Source organism: Apodemus sylvaticus, chromosome 8 (genome assembly GCF_947179515.1).
Source record: "Apodemus sylvaticus chromosome 8, mApoSyl1.1, whole genome shotgun sequence".
NCBI lineage: Eukaryota > Metazoa > Chordata > Mammalia > Rodentia > Muridae > Apodemus > Apodemus sylvaticus.
The window spans coordinates 46,647,715-46,664,122 of NC_067479.1; positions in this window are offsets into that span (position 1 = coordinate 46,647,715).

Here is a 16,408-nt window from a genome sequence, read left to right on the forward strand (position 1 = left end):
AATATGGCTTCAAGGCTGACCAGTCTTATTCTGTCAACCAATAATGGGTCTTGTTGCTGAAAGGTGCTTTTCCTTTTTTTTTTTTAATTGATATATTTTTATTTACATTTCAAATGATTTCCCCTTTTCTGTGTCCCCACTCCCCTCAAGTCCTATAAGCCCTCTTCCCTCCCCATGTTCCTCCATCTACCCCTTCCCACCTCCCTGTTCTGGAATTCCCCTATACTCTTGCACTGAGTCTTTCCAGAACCAGGGGCCACTCCTCCATTCTTTTTGGACATCATTTAATATGTGGATTATGTCTTGGGTGTTCAAAGTTCCTAGACTAATATCCACTTATCAGTGAGTGCATACCATGATTGATCTTTTGAGACTGGGTTACCTCACTTAGTATGATGTTCTCCAGCTCCATCCGTTTGTCTAAGAATTTCATGAATTCATTGTTTCTAATGGCTGAATAGTACTCCATTGTGTAAATATACCACATTTTTTTGTATCCATTCCTCTGTTGAAGGACACCTGGGTTCTTTCCAGCTTCTGGCTACTACAAATAGGGCTGCTATGAACATAGTGGAGCATGTGTCCTTATTGCATGCTGAAGAATCTTCTGGATATATGCCCAGGAGTAGTATAACCAGGTCCTCAGGAAGTGTCATGTCCAGTTTTCTGAGGAACAAGGACCCGCCAGACTGATTTCCAAAGTGGTTGTACCATCTTGCAATCCCACCAGCAGTGGAGGGGTGTTCCTCTTTCTCCACATCCTCGAAAACACCTGCTGTCTCTTGAGTTTTTGATCTTAGCCATTCTGACTGGTGTAAGGTGAAATCACAGGGTTGTTTTGATTTGCATTTCCCTAATGATTAATGATGTTGAACATTTCTTAAGTTGTTTCTCAGCTCTCAGAAGTTCTTCATGTGAAAATTCTTTGTTTAGCTCCATACCCCAGTTTTTAATGGGGTTATTTGGTTCTCTGGTTTCTACCTTCTTGAGTTCTTTGTATATATTAGATATTAGCCCTCTGTCGGATTTAGGGTTGGTGAAGATCCTTTCCCAATCTGTTGGTTGACATTTTGTCCTTTTGACAGTGTCCTTTGCCTTACAGAAAAATGTAGTTTTACGAGGGCCCATTTGTCAATTCTTGATCTTAGAGCATAAGCTAGTGTTCTATTCAGGAACTTTTCCCCTGTGCCCATGTCCTCCAGGGTCTTCCCCAGTTTCTTTTCTATTAGTTTCAGTGTGTCAGGTTTTATGTGGAGGTCCTTGATCCACGTGGAGTTGAGCTTAGTACAAGGAGATAAGAATGGATCGATTCACATTCTTCTACATGCTGACCTCCAAATGAACCAGCACCATTTCTTGAAAACACTATTTTTTTTCCACTGGATGCTTTCAGCTCCTTTGTAGAAGATCAAGTGACCATAGTTGTGTGGGTTCATTTCTGGGTCTTCAATCCTATTCCATTGATCCGCTTTGCCTGACATTGTACCAATACCATGCAGTTTTTATCACTATTGGTCTGTAGTAAAATTTAAAGTCTGGGATACTGAATCTCCCTGAAGTTCTTTTACTGTTGAGAATAGTTTTAGCTCCTCTGGGTTTTTTGTTATTCCAGATGAATTTGAGAATTGTTCTTTCTAGCTCTATAAAGAACTGGGTTGGGATATTTATGGGGATAGCATTGAATCTGAAGATGGTCTTTGGCAAGGTGGCCATTTTAACTATATTAATCCTGCCAATCCATGAGCATGGAAGATTTTTCCATTTTCTGAGATCTTCTTCAATTTCCTTCTTCAGAGATCTGAAGTTCTTGTCATATAGGTCTTTCACTTGTTTGGTTAGAGTCACCCCAAGATACTTTATGCTGTTTGTAGCTATTGTGAAGGAAGTCATTTCCTGAATTTCTTTCTCAGTCTGCTTATCCTTTGAATATATAAAGGCTACTGATTTGCTTGCATTGATTTTTGTAGCCAGCCACTTTGCTGAAGTTGTTTATCAGCTGTAGGAGTTCTCTAGTAGAGTTTTTAGGGTCACTTAAGTATACTATCATATCATCTGCAAATAGTGATAGTTTGACTTCTTCCTTTCCAACTTGTATCCCTTTGACCTCCTTCTGTTGTCTAATTGCTCTAGCTAGGACTTCAAGAACTATATTGAAAAGATATGGAGAGAGGGGGCAGCCTTGTCTGGTCCCTGATTTTAGTGGGATTGCTTCAAGTTTCTCTCCATTTAGTTTGATGTTGCTTACCAGTTTGCTGTATATTGCTTTTACTATGTTTAGATATGGGCCTTGAATTCCTGTCCTTTCCAAGACTTTTAGCATGAAAGGATGCTGAATTTTGTCAAATGCTTTTTCAGCATCTAATGAAATGATCATGTGTTTTTTTTTCTTTGAGTTTGTTTATGTAGTGGATAGCATTTATGGATTTCCTTATATTGAACCATCCCTGCATCCCTGGGATGAAGCCTACTTGATCATGGTGGATGATCATTTTGATGTGTTCTTGGATACGTTGGGCAAGAATTTTATTTAGTATTTTTGCATCGATATTCATAAGGGAAATTGGCCTGAAACTCTCTTTCTTAGTTGGATCTTTGTGTGGTTTTGGTATCAGCGAAATAGTGGCTTCGAAGAAGGAGTTGAGTAGTGTTCCTTCTGTTTCTCTTTGGTGGAAAAGTTTGAAGAGTATTGGTGTTAAGTCTTCTTTGAAGGTCTGATAGAATTCTGCACTGAAACCATCTGGTCCTGTGCTTTTTTTGGTCAGAAGCCTATCTATGACCCCTTCTATTTCTTTGGGGGTTATGGGTCTGTTTAGATGGTCTATTTGATCCTGGTTTAATTTTGGTAATTCGTATCTGTCTAAAAAAATGTGCATTTCCTCCAGATTCTCCAGTTGTGTTGAGTACAGGTTTTTGTAGTAGGATCTGATGATTTTTTGAATTTCCTCGGTTTCTTTTGTAATATCTCCGTTTTCATTTCTAATTTTGTTAATTTGGATACTTTATCTGTGCCCTTTGGTTAGTCTCGCTAAGGGTTTATCTATCTTGTTGATTTTTTGAAAGAAACAGCTTTTGGTTTTGTTGATTCTCTGTATCGTTCTCTTGGTTTCTACTTGATTGATTTCAGCCCTGAGTTTGAAGATTTCCTGTCTTCTTCTCCTCTTGGGTGAATTAGCTTCTTTTTGTTCCAGGGCTTTCAGTTGTTCTGTTAATCTTCTAGTGTATGCTCTCTCGAATTTCTTTTTGGAGGCACTCAAAGCTATGAGTTTTCCTCTTAGCACTGCTTTCATTGTGTCCCATAGATTTGTGTATGTTGTGCCTTCATTTTCATTAAATGCTAAGAAATCTTTGATTTCTTTCTTTATTTCTTCCTTGACCAAGCTATCATTGAGTAGAGTATTGTTCAGTTTCTATGTGTATGTGGGCTTTCTGTTGTTTTTATTGTTATTAAAGACCACTTTTACTCCATAGTGATCTAATAGGAGGCATGGGATTATTTCAATCTTCTTATATTTGTTGAGGTCTGTCTTGTGACCAACTATATGATCTATTTTGGAGAAGGTTCCCTGAGGTTCTGAGAAAAAGGTATATATATTCTTTTGCTTTGGGATGAAAAGTTCTATATATATCTGTTAACTCCAATTGGTCCAAAGCTTCAATTAGTTTCACTGTCTCCCTGTTTAGTTTCTGTTTTCCTGATTGGTACATTGATGAGAGTGGAGTGTTGAAGTCACCTACAATTATTGTGTTAGGTGCAATATGTGCTTTGTGTTTTAGTAAAGTTTCTTTTATGAATGAAGGTATCATTGTATTTGGAGCATAGATGTTCAGGATTGAGAGTTCTTCTTGTTGGATTTTTCCTTTGACCAGCAAGAAGTCACCTTCCATGTCTCTTTTGATGACATTAGGTTGAAAGTCAATTTTATCTGATATTAGAATGGCAAGTATGGCTTGTTTCCTGAGACCATTTGCTTGTAGAATTGTCTTCCAGCCTTTTACTCTAAGGTAGTTTTTGTCCTTGACACTGAGGTGTGTTTCCTGTATGCAGCAAAATGTAGAGTCCTGTTTACATAACCAGTCTGTTAGTCTATGTCTTTTTATTGGGGAATTGAGTCCATTGATGTTAAGAGATAATAAGGAGTAGTTGTTATTGCTTCCTATCATTTTTTATTTTAATTTTATACGTGTGTGGTTACCTTCTTTGGGATTGATGAAAGAAGCTTAATATCCTGCTTTCCAGGGTATAGTTTCCCTCGTTGTAATGGTGTTTTCCTCCTATTATCCTTTGTAGGGCAGGGTTTGTGGAAAGATATTGTGTAAATTTGGTTTTGTCATGGAATATCTTGGTTTCTCCATCTATAGTAATTGAGAGTTTCATTGGGTATAGTAATCTTGGCTGGCATTTGTGTTCTCTTAGAGTCTGCATGAGCTCTGCCCAGGATCTTCTAGCTTTCATGGTCTCTGGTGAGAAATTTGGTGTAATTCTGATAGGTCTTCCTTTATATGTTACTTGCCCTTTTTCTCTTACTGCCCTAAGTATTCTTTCTTTGTTTAGTACATTTGGGGTTTTGATTATTATGTGACAGGAGGTATTTCTGTTCTGGTCCAGTCTGTTTGGAGTTCTGTAGGCTTCTTGTATATTCATGGGCATCTCTCTCTTTAGGTTAGGGAAGTTTTCTTCCATAATTTTGTTGAAGATATTTGCTGGCCCTCTAAGTTGTAAATCTTCACTCTCATCAATGCCTATAATCCTTAGATTTGGCTTTCTCATTGTGTCCTGGATTTCCTGGATGTTTTGGGTTACAAGCTTTTAACATTTTGCATTTTCTTTAACAGTTGAGTCCATGGTTTCTATGGTATCTTCGGCATCTGAGATTCTTTCTTCCATCTCTTGTATTCTGTTGTTGATATTTGTGTCTATGGTCCCTGATTTCTTCCCAAGGTTTTCTATCTCCAAAGTTGTCTCCCTTTGTGCTTTCTTAGTTGTTCCTACTTCTGTTTTTAGATCCTGGAAGTTTTTGCTCAGTTCCATCATTTGCTTGTTTGTGTTTTCCTCTAATTCTTCAAGAGATTTTTGTGTTTCCTCTTTCATGACTTCTGCCTGTTAATCAAAGTTCTCCTTTATTTCATTAAGTTATTTTTGCGTTTCCTCCTTATTGGCTTTTGTATTCTCCTGAATTTCTTTCAATGATTTTTGTGTTTCCTTTGTAAGGGATTCTAATTTTTGACCCATTTTCTCCTGAATTTCTTTAAGTATGTCCTTCATGTGTTCCTGTACCAGCATCATGACCAGTAATTTTAAATCCAAATCTTGTTTTTCTGGTGTGTTGGGGTATCCAGGACTTGCTATTGTTGGAGAATTGGGTTCAGATGCTGCCATAATGCCTTGGTTTCTGTTAGTAACATTCCTATGTTTGCCTTTAGCCATCTAGTTCTCCCAGGTGTTAGATGGTCTTATTGTCACTGGCTGGTGCTTTAACCTACTGTGGATCTTTAAGGTTATTTCTGCAACACTGGGTGACTGGGTTTCCTCTGGCACAGATTACTGATATGCTGCCTTCCTCTTTTGTGCCTTTGGAGCCCTTCTCAGTCTTGCCTCAAGCAATGTTATACTTAGGTTGTCAAGGTCATTCAGGTGTTCTCTGTCTACTTTATTATGGAGCGAAGATGGTGTGGTGGGGGTCATTCCCTCTGTTGATTCTCACATAGGACACAGGTCCTGCAATGGACTGGCTTGCAGAGGAACCGCCTATGTGCTCAGTTCCTGAGTGCAGGCAGACCCCTGGAGATTTGCACCCCCAGAGATCTAAAGCTCAGGGTGATCCATTACCTAGTGACCCTTTTCTGTCCTGGCAGGCAGCGAATATGACTGTGGGACTTCTCTCCTTCCACAGCTCTCTGGGCAGGACACAGGCCACACTCCCGGAGGGCTGGCAGACAAACCGCCTATGTGCTCAGTTTCTTGGCGCAGGTAGACCCCTGGCGGTTTGCACCACCAGAGATCTAAAGCTCAGGGTGATGCAGTACCTAGTGACCCTTTTCTGTCCCAGCAGGCAGCGAGTATGTCCGCGGGGCTTCTCTCCTTCTGCAGCTCTCTGGGCAGGACACAGTGGTGCTTTTCCTTTTAATTGCTGAAGGTTTTAGTTCCCGGTAGTTCTTTGTCTAGGGTTAGGACCCTGTGAAATTTTCCCTTTTCACATTATCATATCAAATAAAGTTACCCTTGTTTTGCTCCTATTTTCTTGATTTCTTTCAGGATGCGTCCTGAGTTAGGCAGCTAGACTGAGGAAGAAAGGCCAGATGATACTCTTTAGCAATTCAAAATGAAGGAAATTCTGACAGAGAATTTCATTGGCCATATATTCAGCAAAATGGTTCAAAATTTTCACATGTCTGTGCTATTGTTCCCAGGGCACAAATCAAACAAAAATGGAGACTGTATGTCTTGGCAATATTAAGAGTTTCTGTTGATTGTGAAGAAATTGCTGAAGCATTATAGCATCATGTAGAGCTCAGCTCTGCTCAGCAGAGTTCGTTGGAATATTGCAACCACAACGGAGAAAATACCTCCATAAGATTAAGCCTATAGAACATGTTCTTGATTAATGATTGTTGTAAGAAGGCCAAACCCACCGTATGTGTTGCTTCTTCTAAGGCAAGTGATCCTAAGGGCTTATATAAAAGCAGTTCAACAAGCCATGGAAGCAAGCTAATAAGCAACAGTCCTCTGTGATCTCTGCCTCAGTCCTTGCCTCTAGGACTCTGCCTATTCTCTTTGAATTCCTATATACTATTTATTCTCAGTGGTGGACTGTGATTAGAACATGTAAACCAGATAAACTTGATTTGTATCATGATCTTTCTCACAGAAATATATACCAGAGAAAGATAGCCTGTGCACATATACTCTTGCCCTACATTTGAGTTTAAAATTTTCATAGTAATGGGAGTACTAATATGAGGGAAACTAGATGTTTGACAAGGAGGTGTTAGAACATGACAAAGTATAAATCAGAGAATCAGGAAACATGTAGGAAGCAACTTTTATGAATTTCTATGGGTAAGCCATTGGAAAAATATGAAAGAGTCTGTAATGTTTGACACAGAAGACAATACCATTACAAATAATAAAGGAAGAAGTGAGGAAGTAAACTCAATACAAGCAGCAATCAGTGTAAAAATGCTATTTCATTTTGGTTAATATAGAAAAGAACTGAATAATGTTCTCTCAACTTTCTGATCTCTCTCTCTCTCTCTCTCTCTCTCTCTCTCTCTCTCTCTCTCTCTGTGTGTGTGTGTGTGTGTGTGTGTTTGCTTCTATTGCTATTCATCCCATATTTTAAGAATGATCATGTGTGAGTGAATCTTAAATTCTATTAGCATTGTTATATCTGCTGATGTTTCTATTGCATTCCAGAAGGTTTTAACTCAAATACATGAACACTGTCTGTACATTCTCTGGTTTTTGTCTCAGATACAGTGATTTTATTATCGTGTGTTCTTCATCTTCAGTAATGAATAGTGTTGTAGGTAACTGAGCACATGGAAATTTGTTGTGTCCCATAAAAGAAAAGAAAAACAGCACTGTAAGAAAAGAAATTGAGAATTAAAATATAAAACCCATACTCATTTTAAGGAAAAGGTGAATTGAGAGTTGAGGGACAAAACTTCCATTAAACAGGAAAGAATGAGATAAAAAGAGAATTGTCAAAGCAAATGACTTTAGTCCTAAACTTTGGTGTTAAGAAAGCTAGCAGTGTGAAATGTATCTTGCTGAATGTTTTTCTAAACTCTGGAATAAAGATGGTGGGAAAAAAATGAAACAATTTTTCACATCCACAATGAAGAGGAAAGGTTTACTTGAAAAAAAGTTCAAGAATTAATTTAAAGCAAAAATCAAAATATCAATTGTAAAAGAAACTTTAAAACAGAACCCAATGTATCCTGGATATATATAAAAAGAAGAGAAGTTTCTGGTTTTACATTTGCATAATATTTTTTCAAAAACATGCATAGTTTAATAAATGTATATATTTTTCAATAAGTGTTTTTACTTCTAGGAATTTTTTAAAAAAACTTATGATAAATGGCAAAACTTATCTATCTGTCATAAAGATCATACAGAACTATTTATAATATTAAAAATTGGGTAACACATACATCTTGAACAATAAATGACTGGCTCAATAAATTTTGACACATAATTATGTACAATTTGGACACATGATTTATTGACCTGACATGCCCACAAATACTAACTTGGAGCCATTAAATATCATGCTTGGGAAATTATTAAATCACATGTAAATAATCCAGGTATAAATATCAAAATTAATTATTATAGTATATAATAAAAATCATTATTTCAAAAATAATTTTATATATACTCAAAATAGCTCTAAACTGAACCTTTAAGCAATTATTTCCTAATGGCTTAGATTAGATTTTGTTTTTAGATTATGTCTTTTTATTTTTTGTTTTAATTTCTTATTTCTCATTTGAAATCTATTTTGTGTTATGTTACAATAAATATGTGTCTCACTAGTTCTGATTTGTTTTAAATGAATTCTACATAAAATTTATAGGGACCTAGTAAAGTGGCTTGGAGCATAAAGGTGCTTGCCACCAAGAACCACTACCTGAGTTCATTCCTATGAACCTACATGGTAGAACAAAAAAAAAAAGAAAAGATCTGTTTCTGAGGGTTGTCTTCTGACCTGCATATACACAATAAATAAATGAAAAAATCAATTATCAAATAACAACACTCCACAATGGCTTTTATACAAGGAATTTAACTTTCATGAGTTAAAGTTTATGAAGCCAGAGATCAAATGTTAATTGACAGTTAAAAGAAATGGAGACCCGCTGTTCATTGTCTATTCAGGCAGGAGTTCTACAAAGAGCCAGATAATACTGACTTCTAGAGTACAGTACCCTACAATCCACTGAAATTGTTAATGAAATAGCTGTTATGCTCTCTGACTATACCACAAAAGTCTTTTATTAGGGGGACTTTCTGCTTCTAGCAAAAATAGAATCAGAGGGAACACTTTCACTTCCTTCCTTAAATGATTAAAACAAACACATGGGGCACATTCCAAAATCTTAGACATCAGATATTAAAAGCAAGAAAAAAGAAGCAGGTAATAACTGGTGTGATTACTAGCTGAACATTGTCTAAGCCACAGTGCAGAGGACAGTCCACAGCATAGTAAATGACAAGGCTTTGGGAACTGCAAGTCAGGCCTCAGACAAGGTATCCAAGGCTCTCAAAAGCAATACTAAAGAGGAGAGAGCTGCCCAGAGAAGACATGCTTGTGAACTGTAGAGCATCCGCAGTGTATTCAGCTACGCACTTGGTAGGTCCTGAATGTCGAGACCTGGGCAGCCAGAAGGTGACTATCAGAAGAACAAGATGAGAGTTTCTGTAGAGCACGAAGCTGGAAACTGTATCTGCTGCACTTCACAAGTCAGAGAAAAATTGGGGGAGTCCCTAGACGCATGTTGCCACTATTTCTCAAACAATAACCTAATGTCCACAGCAGCGGAAAAAAAAGAGACAGAATTCAATTTAAAAAAAATCAATTTCCCAGTGATGGGCTATGATGGGGTCATGTAAGCCAAACAGTCACATCTGAGTTGGTTTTCATCAGTATTTTACCTCAGCAATAGCAAACAAACTACAGGCCTTTCCAATCAATTAATAATTAATATAAACAAAATAATCTAGTGCATATTTCCCCTGCCCCCACCCCCAGCAAACCTAATCCAGACAACTCTTCATTGACACTTCCCCAAAGACCCTACCTAAGTGGTGTCAAGTTGACAATGAAAACAAACCATCACTTGTCAGGCACTAATTTGGATCCACAAAGGAAGGAATTGGTCCTTTTTTAGTCACTCACAGTCTACTAGGGGAGGTAAACTGTCGACAATGCATTGTTCCTAACTACAGAAGAATCTACAGGAACTGAGAGAAGACTGATACAGAGCACTGATGGCACAGGCTTCTAATATCAGATACTGGAGACAGCCTGTAAATGTGTCACAGAGACAATCACTAGGAACAATATGGACTACCAAAGACTCACGTAAAGAATGATGTCGTGCAAGAGAAAGAGCACAAAGAGATCATGTTGAAGGTGTGAAAGTTGTAAGCGATTAATAAGCTGTTTGCAAAGCAGTCTGCTATAACTTAACATGCATGTAGTTGCCTATAAGGAACAATTGAAGAGGAAGAGACTGAAACTTTCAGCTTTTATATTCAAAAATACACTGCCATAGGTCACATAGCAAAATAGTTTGGAGGAAAGATAAGACTGGGTGCAACCTGACCCTTTAGAGAACACTGCTGCAGTTTGATCAAGAAGTGTTGAGTGCTGGGTGTGAGATGGGCGGATGGAGAAGGCTAATTGCAACAACTTTAGGCACTATATAGGTAGACATTGACAGGGAAGGAGCAAAAGGATGCTTTGTTGGAGGCACTTCATTTGCCCATAAAGATCGGCCACTTAATTAGAGGAGGGGAAAATGAATTTTGAACTTCAAGCACATGGATGATAGCTGTATGAACCAATTTTGATAAGCATGCTTCTAAGTGTCTCCTTGAGCTCCCAGAAGCCAGTGTGTCTCTGATAATGGCACACTGGAAACCTCAACGGGTTCCGTGGACTACATTCATATTCCAGTAAAGGAACAACTAAGTACCTTTTATTAAACCATGTTTTAATTATTGTTATTTGGGAGGCAAACACTTCAGTTGGATTCTGCTATCCTTTCCTCATTGTGTATCTGTTAGTATTACGTTACTTAAAAGGAACATGAGGTTTGGGAAGGCTATATAACTTTCCCAGGGCTGCTTTGTGATAGAGTTGTAGTTAGTAAGCCAAACCCCCTCAAGTAGTCAGTGTCAGACTACTATAGCTTAAAGGTTATTGGAGAAATGTGGAGTGTTGCTGTGTCCTAACTCACTTTGTCTATAGTCACACAGACCTGTGATCTAGTGCAGAAAAAGAAGCCTGTCGTCAATAATATAAGCTAAGTGAGCAATACTCTAGGAGCTGAGTCCATCATCCACTCCTAGTCACAAAGAAGTAACAGCGACCTTTCTTCAGGTCCTCTCAATTATCCTGTGTACCTAGCATTCTCAAAATGATGATTTTTGTCTGACAGGTTTCAAATTTGAGTCTGACCACCTTTCAACACCAAATGCATATTCATCTCAAGTTATGACTCAATTATTCAGCATTTTTATATAGGGATTGATGTGTGAGCAATAGTCCTTAGTCTATCTCTGAAGGTCTAGATGATGTCATCTCTCTGAGCCCCACTGTTTTCGTCATTTGATGAGACTGATACATACAGCCAACCTACTTTAGCAGAACCCACCCAAAAACACATACTAAATTTCATCCAACACCATAGAACAACTCAGAATAAAGAGTGAAAATACATAATCAACTTTTGCTTGTTTCTTCATATATATTCCTTGCTCTTTCTTCATATTTATCCCTTGATGACCTTTCAGGCATAGCTTTCAAGGACAAACAGAAAGCTTGAAATATCCGGTGCAATTTATTCCCACAAATTTTGCTTTTCCTTGAAAAGACGCTGATAAATTGCCTGTACTTTACAAAACAAAGAAAATACTCTGTTCTTTTATCTACTAAATTGCATAGCTTCTATCTTTCAAACCTTGCTTAAAATCCAGCCATCCAGTCTGTCTTTTACGTCAACTTTCTTGAATAAAAAATGGATTTGATATACTGCTCATAAAACACAAATCTTGACATATTTCTCTGTGTGTTTTATTACTTTATTTTGTGCTAAACTATAACAGTAAGCACTTGAACTGTTAGGTGAAGAACTGGATTGGAATGAAAGTTCCCTGTATCTGTAATGCTGTGCTGGTTGACAGATGTCCTTCATAAGCTTATAGCTCCTTGTCTGTAAAAAGGAGCAATTAACACCAAAGTCAGGCAAATTTAAAATTAAGAATATGTGTGTGTGTGTACTCATGCACACATGTGTATTAATATTTATTTGTGTATATACATAGAGATGGCTCAAATTATCACAGCATCTATCATAAACACATTTCACAAAACATAGAGATTGCTATTGATTAGTATGACTAGCATTCACCCTACATCTGTAGACTGAGTTGCCAATCACGGCTTATTGCTGCCATCATTTTCTTTTTTTCCCCTTTATTGAAAATAGAAAATTTCACATAATATATTCTGATTACAGTTTTTCCTCCCTCCATTCCTCCCAGTTTCTTCCCACCTCCCCTCAAATCCAGATTTATTTCCTTTCTGTCTCTCATAAGAAAATGAACGGGCATCTAAGGGATAACAGAAAATAGCATAAAGGATAAAATAAAAGACAACAAGTCAAAATTGTATGAAGCAAACAAACAAAGAGCAATAACAAAAACAAGGACAGGAGACCAAGAAAAGACCCAAGAGACAGAAACCCACTTGATTGCACACTCACAAATACTATAAAAACACTAAAGTGGAAGCTATAATACACAGGCAAAGGGCCTAGTGCAGACACTGTGCATGCTGCTTCTGTTGGGAATTCAAGTGTGTTTTAATTGTGTAGATTTGGAAGGCTTTATTGTCTTAGAGCCTTCCATCCCCTTTGGCTCTTAAACCCTTTCTGCATCTTCTTCTTCAGGGTCCAGTGATCCCTGAGAGAAAGGATTTGATGGAGACATTAAGTTTATAAGAAGTTTATCTGATGATGGCTGATGAGTCAATGACCTATGAGTAGAACAGAACATCCATAGCAGTCATATAGTTTCTTTTTTTGTTGTTTTTGTTTTGTTTGTTTTATTTTTGATTATGTATTGTTGGTTTTTTATGTTGTTTTTGTTTGGTTTTGGTGTTGTTGTTTATTTTTTATTCGATATATTTTTTATTTACATTTGAAATGATTTCCCATTTTCTGGCTCCCCACTCCACGAAAGTCCCATAATTCCCCTCCCCCTATTCCCCCATTCACCCCTTGCCACTTCCCTGTTCTGGTATTCACCTAAACTGCTGCACTGAGTCTTTCCAGAACCAGGGGCCACTCCTCCATTCCTCTTGGACATCATTTAAGATGTGGATCATGTCTTGGGTATTCAAAGTTTCTAGGCTAATATCCACTTATCAGTGAGTGCATACCATGATAGATTTTTTGAGACTGGGTTGCCTCACTTAGTATGATGTTCTCCAGCTCCATCCATTTGTCTACGAATTTCATGAATTTACTGTTTCTGATGGCTGAATAGTAGTCCATTGTGTAAATATGCCACTTTTTTTTGTATCCATTCCTCTGTTGAGGGACACCTGGGTTCTTTCCAGCTTCTGGTTATTACAAACAGGGCTGCTAGGAACATAGTGAAGCATGTTTCCTTATTGCATGCTGGGGAATCCTCTGGGTATATGCCCAGGAGTGGTATAGCAGAGTCCTCCGGAAGTGTCATGCCCAGATTTCTGAGGAACTGCAAGACTGGTTTCCAAAGTGGTTGCACCATCTTGCAATCCCACCATCAGTGGAGGAGTGTTCCTCTTTCTCCACATCCTCCCTAACACCTGCTGTCTCCTGAGTTTTTAACCTTAGCCATTCTGACTGGTGTGAGGTGAAATCTCAGGGTTGTTTTGACTTGCATTTTTCTAATGATTAATGATGTTGAACATTTCTTAAGGTGCTTCTCAGCCATCTGAAGTTCTTCAGGTGAAAATTCTTTGTTTAACTCTGTACCCCATGTTTTAATAGGGTTGTTTGGTTCTCTAGGGTTTACCTTCTTGAATTCTTTATATATATTAGATATTAGCCCTCTGTTGGATTTAGGGTTGGTGAAGATCCTTTCCCAATATGTTGGTTTATGTTTTGTCCTTTTGACAGTGTCCTTTGCCTTACAGAAACTTTGTAATTTTATCAGCTCTCATTGGTCAATTCTTCATCTTAGAGCATAAGCTATTGGTATTCTGTTCAGGAACTTTTCCCCTGTGCCCATGTCCTCAAGGGTCTTCCCCAGTTTCTTTTCTACTAAACTTCCCCAGTTTCAGTGTGTCAGGTTTTATGTGGAGGTCCTTGATCCACTTGGAGTTGAACTTAGTACAAGGAGATAAGAATGGATCAATTTGCATTCTTCTGCATGCTGACCTCCAATTGAACCAGCACCATTTGTTGAAAACGCTATCTTCTTTCCACTGGATGTTTTCAGTTCCTTTGTCAAAGATCAAGTGGCCATAGGTGTGTGGGTTCACTTCTGGGTCTTCAATCCTATTCCATTGATCCACATGCCTGACATTGTACCAATACCATGCAGTTTTTATCACTATTGCTCTGTAGTAATGTTTGATGTCTGGGATACTGATTCCCCCAGTTCTTTCATTGTTGAGAATAGTTTTAGCTATCATGGGTTTTTTGTTATTCCAGATGAATTTGAGAATTGCTCTTTCTAAGTCTATGAATAACTGAGAATTTTGGGCCAGTATCCCTTATGAATATTGATGCAAATGTACTCAATAAAATTTTTGCCCACTGATTCCAAGAACACATCAAAATGATCATCCACCATGATCAAGTAGGCTTCATCCCAGGGATGCAGGAATGGTTCAATATACGGAAATCCATCAATGCTATCCACTACATAAAAAAAAAAAAAAAAAAAACTCAAAGAAAAAAAAAACTACATGATCATTTCATTAGATGCTGAAAATGCATTTGACAAAATTCAGCATCCTTTTGTGCTATAAGTCTTGGAAAGAACAGGAATTCAAGGCCCATATATAAACATAGTAAAAGCAATATACAGCAAACCAGTAGCCAACATCAAACTAAATGGAGAGAAACTAAATGGAGAGAAACTTGAAGCAATCCCACTAAAATCAGGGACTAGACAAGGCTGACCCTCTCTCCATATCTGTTCAATATAGTTCTTGAAGTCCTAACTAAAGCAATTAGACAACATAAAGAGGTCAAAGGGATACAAATTGGAAAGGAAGAAGTCAAACTATCGATATTTGCATATGATATGATAGTATACTTAAGTGACCCAAAAAACTCCACCAGAGAACTCCTACAGCTGATAAACAACTTCAGAAAAGTGGCAGGTTATAAAATCAACTCAAGCAAATCAGTAGCCTTCCTATACTCAAAGGATAAGCAGACTGAGAAAGAATTTAGGGAAATGACACCCTTCACAATAGCCACAAACAGCATAAAGTATCTTGGGGTGACTTTAACCAAACAAGTGAAAGACCTATACCACAAGAACTTCAGATATCTGAAGAAGGAAATCGAAGAAGACCTCAGAAAAATGGAAAACTCTTCCATGCTCGTGGATTGGCAGGATTACTATAGTTAAAATGGCCATCTTGCCAAAAGCATTCTACAGATTCAACACAATCCCCATCAAAATCCCAACTCAGTTCTTCATAGACTTGGTTTTGGTTTTTAGACCACTTTTATATAGATTTGCCTTTGGTTCCTGGACTATGTCTTCCCAGGCTCTTGATCACATAGGCAGTGTCAGATATGAGATCCATCTCATGAAATTGGCCAGAAGTCAGACCAGTTATTGGTGGCACCATTGCCAAAGCAAATCTTTCATGCAGAACATCATTAAGGTTTGAGACTGGCATAATGTTTTATTTATTTTTTGATAGTGAGCATATTACATTCCTGTAATAAAGATGCTGAAACATAGGGGTGATAGCTCAAGGTAGCCTCACCTCAACTTCTTTATAATCAATGAGTTATATAGGTGTTGTCTTCATCACAGAGGCCTTGCTGTAAATTTGTAGAAAAGAACCTATGTTCTTGGCAAGAGCATAGCTTTGGATTCACATAGTGCAGTTTTGACCAACAATTAATTAAATGTCCCAAACCTAGTATTGATTGCTTCAGTTGCTGACAAGAGATGGCTAGTTGGGAGTCTTCCTCATCCATTATTTGGCTATTTCATTTAGGTATCCTTTATATATATATGTGTGTGTGTGTGTGTGTGTGTGTTTGTGTGTGTGTGTTTTATGACATTTCTACTGTATTAGGTTTTCAAACTACACCTCAAATTCCCCTTAACTTTAGCTGACTCTCCATATGCTCTTTTACTAACATCTCCCCCTTCTTATCTCCACTTGACCCCCTCATTCCATAATCTCTCATTCATTCCTAAATTTATACTACTTCCCTTGCCTACTATGATCTATCAGATGGTCCATCACTACCTCTCTGGAATGAGGTCTACTTGATTATGGTGAATTATCTTTTCGATGTGTGCTTCTATTAGATTTGCAAGTATTTTTTGATAAATTTTGAATCTGTCTGCATAAGAGAAATTGGTAAGTAATTTACTCTCTTACCTTCTTAGGCCTTTATGCAATTTGGTATCTGTCACCTTGTAAAA